This window comes from Loxodonta africana, chromosome 14 (assembly GCF_030014295.1).
Source record: "Loxodonta africana isolate mLoxAfr1 chromosome 14, mLoxAfr1.hap2, whole genome shotgun sequence".
Taxonomy (NCBI): domain Eukaryota; kingdom Metazoa; phylum Chordata; class Mammalia; order Proboscidea; family Elephantidae; genus Loxodonta; species Loxodonta africana.
This window is the reverse complement of record NC_087355.1, coordinates 77,440,347-77,449,118: the sequence shown is the minus strand read 5'-3', so window position 1 is coordinate 77,449,118 and position 8,772 is coordinate 77,440,347. Positions and strand designations below refer to the sequence as shown.

The window sequence follows — 8,772 nt, the reverse complement described above, 5'->3', positions numbered from 1 at the left end:
CCCCCAAAATTACTGCCCTGAGATAATCTTTAAAACTTCAATCAAAAAAATCCCCTGAAGTCCTCTTAAAATCAAACAGTAGTTTAGATTAACTAGCAAAGAATGTCTGCCTTGAGCATTATGCTCTTTTAAAGTCTATCTACATGGGATCATATTGACAACAGCAACTTGAAAGATTGGATTGGAAATTTAGGGGCAGTGAGTTTATGTCAATGGGGGAGGAACAACTCAGCAAAGGAAGGTGAAAATGGTTGCACAACTAGAAGAACGAAATAACTGTCGCTGAACTGTACGTGCAGAAACTGTCAAATTGGTATATGATTTGCTGTGTATACTCTCAATAACAAAAATAAATAAATTATAAAAACATAAACCAACTGAAGTCCCATCCCCTCTGAGAAGACTTTTTCCACTATTCTAGCTTCTATTAATCTGTTTCTTCTGCCGAATTTCCATAACACTCTCTGTTCTATTCTTGCTGGCTCTAAGTCATGTGCTACCTCAATCTCTTATCTACCTGTGTGTCTCTCCAAAGAGGAAGAGGCGCTTGTTGAGAGCGAACCATGTGCCTTTATCCTTGCTCCATAAGGTTTTCAATGGCTAATTTTTTCAGAAGTAGATCACCAGGCCTTTCTTCTGAGGTGTCTCTGGGTGGATTTGAACCACCAACCTTTTGGTTAGCAGCTGAGGTGTTAACCATATACCACGCAGAGGCTCCTGACTCAAGGTAGGAGCTCAAAAAAATGTGAGTTTATTGAAAGAATGTGACTTAACTGTTGAGTGTGAGTCTTCTCCCTTCTACTCAAGTAAGCTCATTTACGACAGGGACAAGGCTGAAAATCTCCCTTCCTTTGTTTCCTCCCGCAGGGAAGAAAATGATGCTCACTCTCCAGAATCCACTCCCTGCATTAAAAATAAAAGCAAAGACTTACCCTTGTTCATTGACAAAAGTGTTTTACCCAACCGACCAAGATGGACTGCTTGCTTTGGGATTCCAGACATGACATACCAGGGTGTTCTTTCTCAGGTCAGCCACTCCAGTGCTAGCTTTTGTTTCTCTCCTCAAAACCCTCCATTGACTCACCATTATCCGCAGAATCAAGTCCTGTATCTTCAGCTTGGCATTCAGGACCCTGGTGGGTTTGATCTCAAGGCAAATTTCCAGCTACATCTTCTACTCTGTTTTCCTACATCCTGGATTCCTCAATATTCCCCCAAACCTACTATTCCATCCTGTGACCATGCCTTTGCCCATGCTGTTCCTCAGTCCTACCTGCCTCCGCACTGTAAGCCTCCACCCATCAGTATCTTTCAGTGCTTAGCGCCATGTTGAAATGCCACTCTGATGACATCATCTCACTTGTCCTACAGTGCTTAGCACAGCAAGTGCTCAATGAAGAATTGTTCACTGCTTTGGTTACAATCCTTATCCATCCATCTGCTCTCATCTGGATACTTTGTAACTAGAGGGGAATGGGTACCACAAGAGGTCAGGGAAAGGATCCTATGCACCTTCATTTCTAGGCTCATTCGTTCATCCAACCAACATTTATTAAGCACCTACAATGCACAGGTATTGTGTTGAGAATTTTACAAATATTATCTCTCTTAATATATACAACATCTCGGTGAGGTGGATACTATTATTACCTTCATTAGACAAAAGGGAAACCTGGGCTGAAGGAGATGATACAATTTGCCCAAGGTCACAAGCTCGTTAGAGAAAAGGGGAAGGTGGACTCAGAGAGTTTGTGTCTGATCTTGAAACAAAACCCATGGTCTTACCACTATATGTCATCACACTAGGACAACTATCCTGCCATCGAGAGGCTCACAGACTTGGAGGAGAAATGAGTTTTATAGCTTGTTCACTGATATGTTCACCCACTTATTCTACAAATATATTAAGTGCCTCCTCCCAGGGGTTTCTGGGTGGCACAAATGGTTTGTGCTCAACTACTAACCTAAAGGTTGGCGGTTCTAGCCCACTCAGTGGTGCCATAGAAGAAAGGCCTAGCAATCTGCTTCTCTAAAGGTTATAGCCAAGAAAATCCTATGGAGAAGTTCTACTATCTAACATAGGGGGTTGCCATCAGTCGGAATGGACTCAAAGGCATTAGGTTTGGGGTTTTTATTATGCGCCAGGCACTGTGCTAGGCATCAGTAACACAACAGTGAACAGCAGGCAGGGTTCCTGCCATCACGGACTTTAGACTGACCTATAGGAGACATGCAATAAACAAGTAAACAAAGAAAGAAAATAATTACAGCTTTTAATAAGTGCTATAATATAAATACAAATAATGGATAACATTGCGAAGAATGGGGATTCTGGAACATTCAGTTGTGCTCATGAGGTACCTGTACATACATCAAGAGGCAGTCATTGAACAGAACAAGGGGATACTGCTTGGTTTAAAGTCAGGAAAGATGTGCGTCGGGGTTGTATCATTTCACCATACCTATTCAATCTGTACGCTGTGCAAAAAAATCCGAGAAGTTGGACTATGTGAAAAAGAACAGGGCATCAGGATTAGAGGAATACTCTTTAACAACCTGCATTATGCAGATGACACAACCTTGCTTGCTGAAAGTGAAGAGGACTTGAAGAACTTTCTGATGAAGATCAAAGTACACAGCTTTCACTATGGATTACACCTCACCATAAAGAAAACAAAAATCCTCACAACTGGACCAATAAGCAACATCATGATAAACAGAGAAAAGATTGAAGTTGTCAAGGATTTCATTTTATTTGGGTTCACAATCAACAGCCATGGAAGCAGCAGTCAAGAAATCAAACAACACATTGCATTGCAAAAATCTGCTGCAAAAGATCTCTTTAAAGTGTTGAAAAGCAAAGGTGTCAACTTGAAGACTAAGGTGCGCCTGACCCAAGCCATGGTATTTTCAATCACCTCATACGCGTGAGAAAGCTGGACAATGAATACAGAAGACCAAAGAAGAATTAATGCCTTTTAATTATGGTGTTGGTGAAGAATATTGAATATACCATGGGCTGCCAAAAGAACCAACAAATTTGTTTTGAAAGAAGTACAGCCAGAATGCTCCTTAGAAGCAAGGATGGCGAGACTACATCTCACATACTTTGAACATGTTATCAGGAGGGACCAGTCCCTGGAAAAGGACATAGTGCTTGGTAAAGTAGATGGTCAACAAAAAAGAGGAAGATTCTCAGCTAGGCGGATTAACACAGCGGCTGCAACGATGGACTCAAGCATAACAACTGTGTTGTACACAGGTTCACTAAGAGTCGGAACTGATTCGATGGCAACTAACAACAACAACATAATGAAAATAAATGGAGTACTGGGATCATGAGTAACTGGGACTGATCACCAAAAGGTGTAGAGTCAATGCAAGGCTCTTTGAGAAGCTAAACATTGCACTGAGAGATGAAGGCTAAGAATGAGATGAGCTTGGTGGGGAGTGATTTCCTGGAAGAGGGAAGAGCTAGTGCAAAGGCTCTCAGACATGCAATTGTTGTTTGCCATCGAGTCAATTTCAACTCACAGAGTCCCTGTAGGACAGATTAGAGCAGCCACTTATGGTTTCCTAGGCTGCAGTCTTCATGAGAGCAGATACGCAGTCTTTTCTTCCACAGAGTGGCTGGTGAGTTTGAACAGTCAACCTGTTGGTTAGCAGTAGAGCACTTAACAGTTGAGCTACCAGGGCTCCTGAGACGTACAATAGAATGAATTTATTCACAAAACAGAAAGAAGGCCCGTGTGGCTGAGCAGAAGGAGAGATGGGAGGCACGGTGTTAGGTGAAGCTGGAAAGCTGGGCAATTTCTCTCTGTGACTCCAGCTTGCTGTGTCGAAAGAAGCAGTCCATCTGACGTGGACATAAGAGCTTGCTGAATTACAAGCACCCTGCAAAGGTAATCAATTAGCACAGTTCCACAAATCTGTATCTAGATGCTTCATTGCTCCTTTTTTTTTTTTTTTTAGATTTTAGAAAGGTAACAGTGCATATATAGAAATTATGAAAAACTCCCGTCAGGATTATAACAGCACCCTAAAATTAAAAAAAATCACTATTTCTGTCTGTGAAGCATGTGCATATCCACACTAAGTGGGATAAAGACTATAGATAACTTAAGGAGCACTGGTGGTGCAGTGGTTACGCTCTCAGCTGCTAACTGAAAGGTAGGCGGTTCGAACCCACCAGCCACTCCCCAGGAAAAAGATCTACTTCTGTAAAGATTTACAGCCTTGGAAACCCTATGGGGCAGTTCTACTCTGTCCTACAGGGTCACTATGAGTTAGAATCAACTCAGTGGCAGTGGGTTTGGTTTTGGTTTGGGTTTATAGATAACTTCACATCAGTTCAGGGCAGGTTTTAGTGCCAAATAAGTTTAAGTTGGGTTAGATTTGGCCCCAAGTGAGTTCAACATCGTGGTTTTCAGAGCTTTGTGGATTTCAGAACAGCAGATAAGGAATAGTGAACTGGTATCAGCCCCGTCCTTGCTCTGCTCAGCTCTTCTGTCTGTCCCTCTCTCCCTCCTGGGAATGCTCCCAGTACGACTGCTTGGTTTCTTGCCTACCCTGTTATTCTCCTTCATTCTTCAAAGCCCAGGTCCTATGTCCCCTCTGAGACGCAACCCTTGAATGTGCCTCCCTCCCTGTCTGCAGGGGGTGTTGTTGCTGTTATGAAGCTGTATCCTAAGTCTGTATGTATATGCCTCTCTGCTATCACTAGCTCTGAGCCCTTGAGGGCGGCAGCCATGACTCACTCATCCCTATATTCTCAGGACCCAGCACAATGCTTGATTTAAAAGAGTCACTCAAGAAGTGTTTGTCAATAATAGGTGAGGAACAACTTGGAAAAGGAGGGTCAGAATGGTTGCATAACTTGAAGAACATAATTAATGTCACTGAAATGTACATGCAGAAGTTGATGAATTGGTGTATGTTCTGCTGGTATATGCTCAACCACAGCAACAAAAATAAAATAAATTATTAAAAAAAAATTTTTAGAACCACAAAAAAGTCCCTTTACCCAAAAAAAAGCCACCAGTAAAGACTGCAAAACTTTTTTCAAATATAAGTAAAAGAAAAGCGTTTGTCAAATTAAAGTGCACTGACTGTCCACCCAAGCCTCTCTCCCAGAGCTGAGACCCTTGTTTCAAAGCATTCCCACATTTCCCATCCCTGTTTTGTGAGAATAGGACAAGTGCTGTGACCTACTCGAAAACTCAGTGGCTTAGCTCAGTAAGTGCTTACTTCTCACTCAATTTCCAGCTCAGTGCAGGTCAGCAGAGTATTCTGTCCCTCACAGGGATTTAGGGACCCTGGCTCCTTCATTCTGTGACTCCACCATCTTCTGAGCCTTGGATTGCTCCATTGAATCCTCTGCATCCAATCGGCAGACAAAGGATAAGAGAGAGCATGAGAGTCTCCTGGCAGGGAAGGGTCAGACCTAGAAGTTGCATTTACCATTTTTGCCCCCTTGCTATTGGCTATAACTCAGTCACGTGACCACACCTAACTGAAAAGGAGGCTGAGACATTTCTCCCGGTTTTACACCTGGGAAGAAGATGAAATGGGTTCGGGGAGCATTGATCTAGTCTCTGCCACATTCCCCATCAACACAACTTACTTTTCAGTGAGAAAAGCAATCTGTTCTCTGTTGAAAGAACCGACCCACTGTTCAAATGTTTCATAACAGCCATTTTTGTGACTCTAGAATATCGAGTCTTAGTGAACACTCAGGCACCACCCATGATAATGACAGGTTTCAAGAATGTTAAATGTGCAGCCAACCATGCAAACGTCTCCTATGACACCCTGTCATCATCCTTAGAATTGTTCCCTTCCATCATACACCTGTTGGGATTTTTCTGCTTCTTGCCCAAATTCTTCAGGTAACTGGTTTCATTCTGGTCAGACTTGAAGATGGAGGAGCCAACTGACCTTGAAGACTTTTCCCACCCAAAGGGATGATCAGCAAAGAGGGGGGAAATGTGTGAAACCCAAGGAAGTAAATCACAACTCATTGAGAAGGTCAAAAAAGGAAGTTTATCTGGATTAGTCACATGCAGATTTTTTTTTTATTGTCAAATGAGGAACTCCACAAACCTGGGTGGGGTTTTCAACATGATTGGCCTAGCTGAAAAAGTGGGGGAAGTGAAAGTCAAAGAGGGGAATGGAAGCTGATTTGAGGGGCAAAAAGTTATATCATAGCAAATGTTCTAGCTTGTTTTCAACTCATTAAGATCTGTGTTTCAAACAGAAAATCTCTGACAAGTTAGTGAGTGGTCGTGAAAATGGGCTTCTCTGATCTCCCGCTGTGAAAAGGATAGTTGACTGGAAGTCACAGCTGCTGGATTCAGGACTGCATTCACACCAAAGCCCAGGCCCATTCCTGCAGGACATACAACTGCTCTGATGGACACTTTTGGTTCAAGGACTCCCTACTGGCCTGACCAAAACCCCCAGCCTAGAACTAAGCCTCTGATTCTCTTTTTCTTCAGTCCTCCTTCCTTCCTCCTTTCCTTTCACAGGTGTGAAACCTGCATTGATGTCTAAAGGCTCTCCTTGCCTCCTCTACATCCTTCCTCTTTTCCTTCACAGGTGTTTCCTTCAATAAATCTTATCCCTTCTTACTGTGGCCTTCTCAGAGGACCCAAACTTCCACCTTGGTCCATTCAGACTACTGGGTAATCAAGACAGAGAGCTTTTTAAATGTCTCCTCCGACCTTTTGTTTGAATTTTATTTGGAGAGTTGGAAAGAACTGAACAGAGAAGAACAATCACTCTCGTACTCCTTCACTAAAGAACTACTGACTTCTGAAAAAACCTCCTCTCAGACCACAGTGAGGAACCATAACAATAGTTACCACAACAAAATCATTTCTGTTTTTACCCTGCAATAGCAAGCTAAATGATATGTGTGGGTGTTTGAATGCTCACTTTGGAGATCAGGGAGCTCAGAATGGTAAGGTGACTTGCCCCAAGGGTCTGTGTGTTAAGGCACAGGCCTTGTGAAGATCCACCTCGCCCAGCTCCTGGTCCCCCACACACTCCATGTTGCCACACTGTCTAACTCTATATTTCATACTCAAAGGTAGGACAAAATCAGTTCTGGCAACCTGAAGTGATCATTTTGAGTGACATGCGCAGTCTAGTCAACCCAAAGGATCTTTTGTTTTGCAAGCCAAATAAATAGATAGATAAATAAATATCAATTCCACAGTGGTTTTTTAACCACCTTTAATTGGCTAATATAATCATGCAAAGTTGTTTTCAGCAATCTGAGGTCACATCTTGTTCTGAATATATCCCCAGTGCCCAGCATGATGCCAAGAATGTGGAAGGCACCTCACGACTACTGACTGACTGTTGTTGGATGTGCTGACATTAGGGTTTCCCAAATCTAGTTTTCAAAGATGATAAGTGCAACTGTCTCTGTAAAAAGCACTCATTTCAATTGTAAACTGAAAAATATAACATGTTGCCAAAAGCAACTACAGAGAGAATGTATTGAGTCCTTTCTATGTGCCAGACATTGCACCAGAGCCACCCTCAATTATTGCCTCATTTTGCAGATGAAAAATTGAGGTTTGGAGAAATTAAGAAACTTACCCAAAATGTCACATCTAATAAGTGATAGAAATCAGATCCAACCCAGAATAGACACCGACTTTGCCATTCTATCTCCTTCCCAGGGACACTGCAGATATGAGCACAAAAATCCCCACTTTGGCTTAGCAATGGGGATAAACAAGATGGAAATCGTGAAAAATCCAGATCAATCACATATTAAAATATATATATCTTCCAGTTCTTCACCCAAACTAGGTTAACAAAATAATATCTAGAAAAGATACTTAGACTCCAACGCTATGAGTTAAGTAAGGGAAGTTTATCCTTAATTCAATAAATGCTTGATAATGGATGCTTTCAAGGTACTTTGTGCATTTTAAACCATGTCTGTTAGATATTTTCTGCAGATTCTTGTTAGGTTGTTGACAGACTTAATAGGGGTGCTTGAAAAGCCTAAGAAACTGTCCAGAGAGACGGTTAAAGAGAATAAGCTTATCTAGAGTTCCAGTCTTGCCTGGGACAGACTTGGTCATGCCTATGCACACAGTCCTCGAGTACCCATCAGCTTCACCCATGCTGTTCTGTCCTGGGCCACGTGGGATCTCCACTTCTCCCAACCCCAAGGCTGGAAAAGGACAGCATGGTGGGTCATACTCACTTCTTAACATGTTACCAAATCGAGGAAGAGACATCTTCAAACAGGAAGAATAGCTCCATTGGCACCTAAATCAGACCTAGAAAAATGAGGGCAGCAGAAGAATAAATGGGGAAAATGCAAGAAGGACATTCTTTTCATTATTCATTCATTGCTATACACAGTCTCTAACAAATATATAAAATATTTTTAAAAAATGTATATGGCGTGCCTATTTTATGACAGGCACTGTGCTAGGAGCTGGTAAACAAAATCGACATGTTCTCTATCCATAAAAAGTAAAGAGGGACAAGAAAGGAGATATTGTAGATTGGGCCCTGCCTACCCAATGGCCATACTCCCTCTTTATTTGTTCCAGCTGCAGGAGATGGGTCATGATTTTTCTAAGCCACCCATGGTAACTCCACTCCTTTTCACTGTGATTGGTTTAGGGCTGGACCTGTGACACACTTCTGTGTGATGCTATGTAACAGAAAGTTTGCAAGGGCCTTCTTAGAAAAAATCCCGTCTCCAATAAAGATATAAACATCTGAGAAGGAGACCCTTTC

At 42.2% G+C, this 8,772-nt stretch overlaps 1 long non-coding RNA gene across 1 annotated transcript; it reads right to left on the bottom strand.

Moving 5' to 3' along the window:
* Positions 1-3,852: 3,852 nt before the first annotated feature.
* Positions 3,853-8,472, bottom strand: LOC135227641 (uncharacterized). The gene is made up of 3 exons (XR_010317831.1): positions 8,228-8,472; positions 7,609-7,696; positions 3,853-5,376 (listed from the first exon to the last, which is right to left on the bottom strand). It is a non-coding gene; the product is annotated as an uncharacterized LOC135227641 (long non-coding RNA).
* Positions 8,473-8,772: the final 300 nt, after the last annotated feature.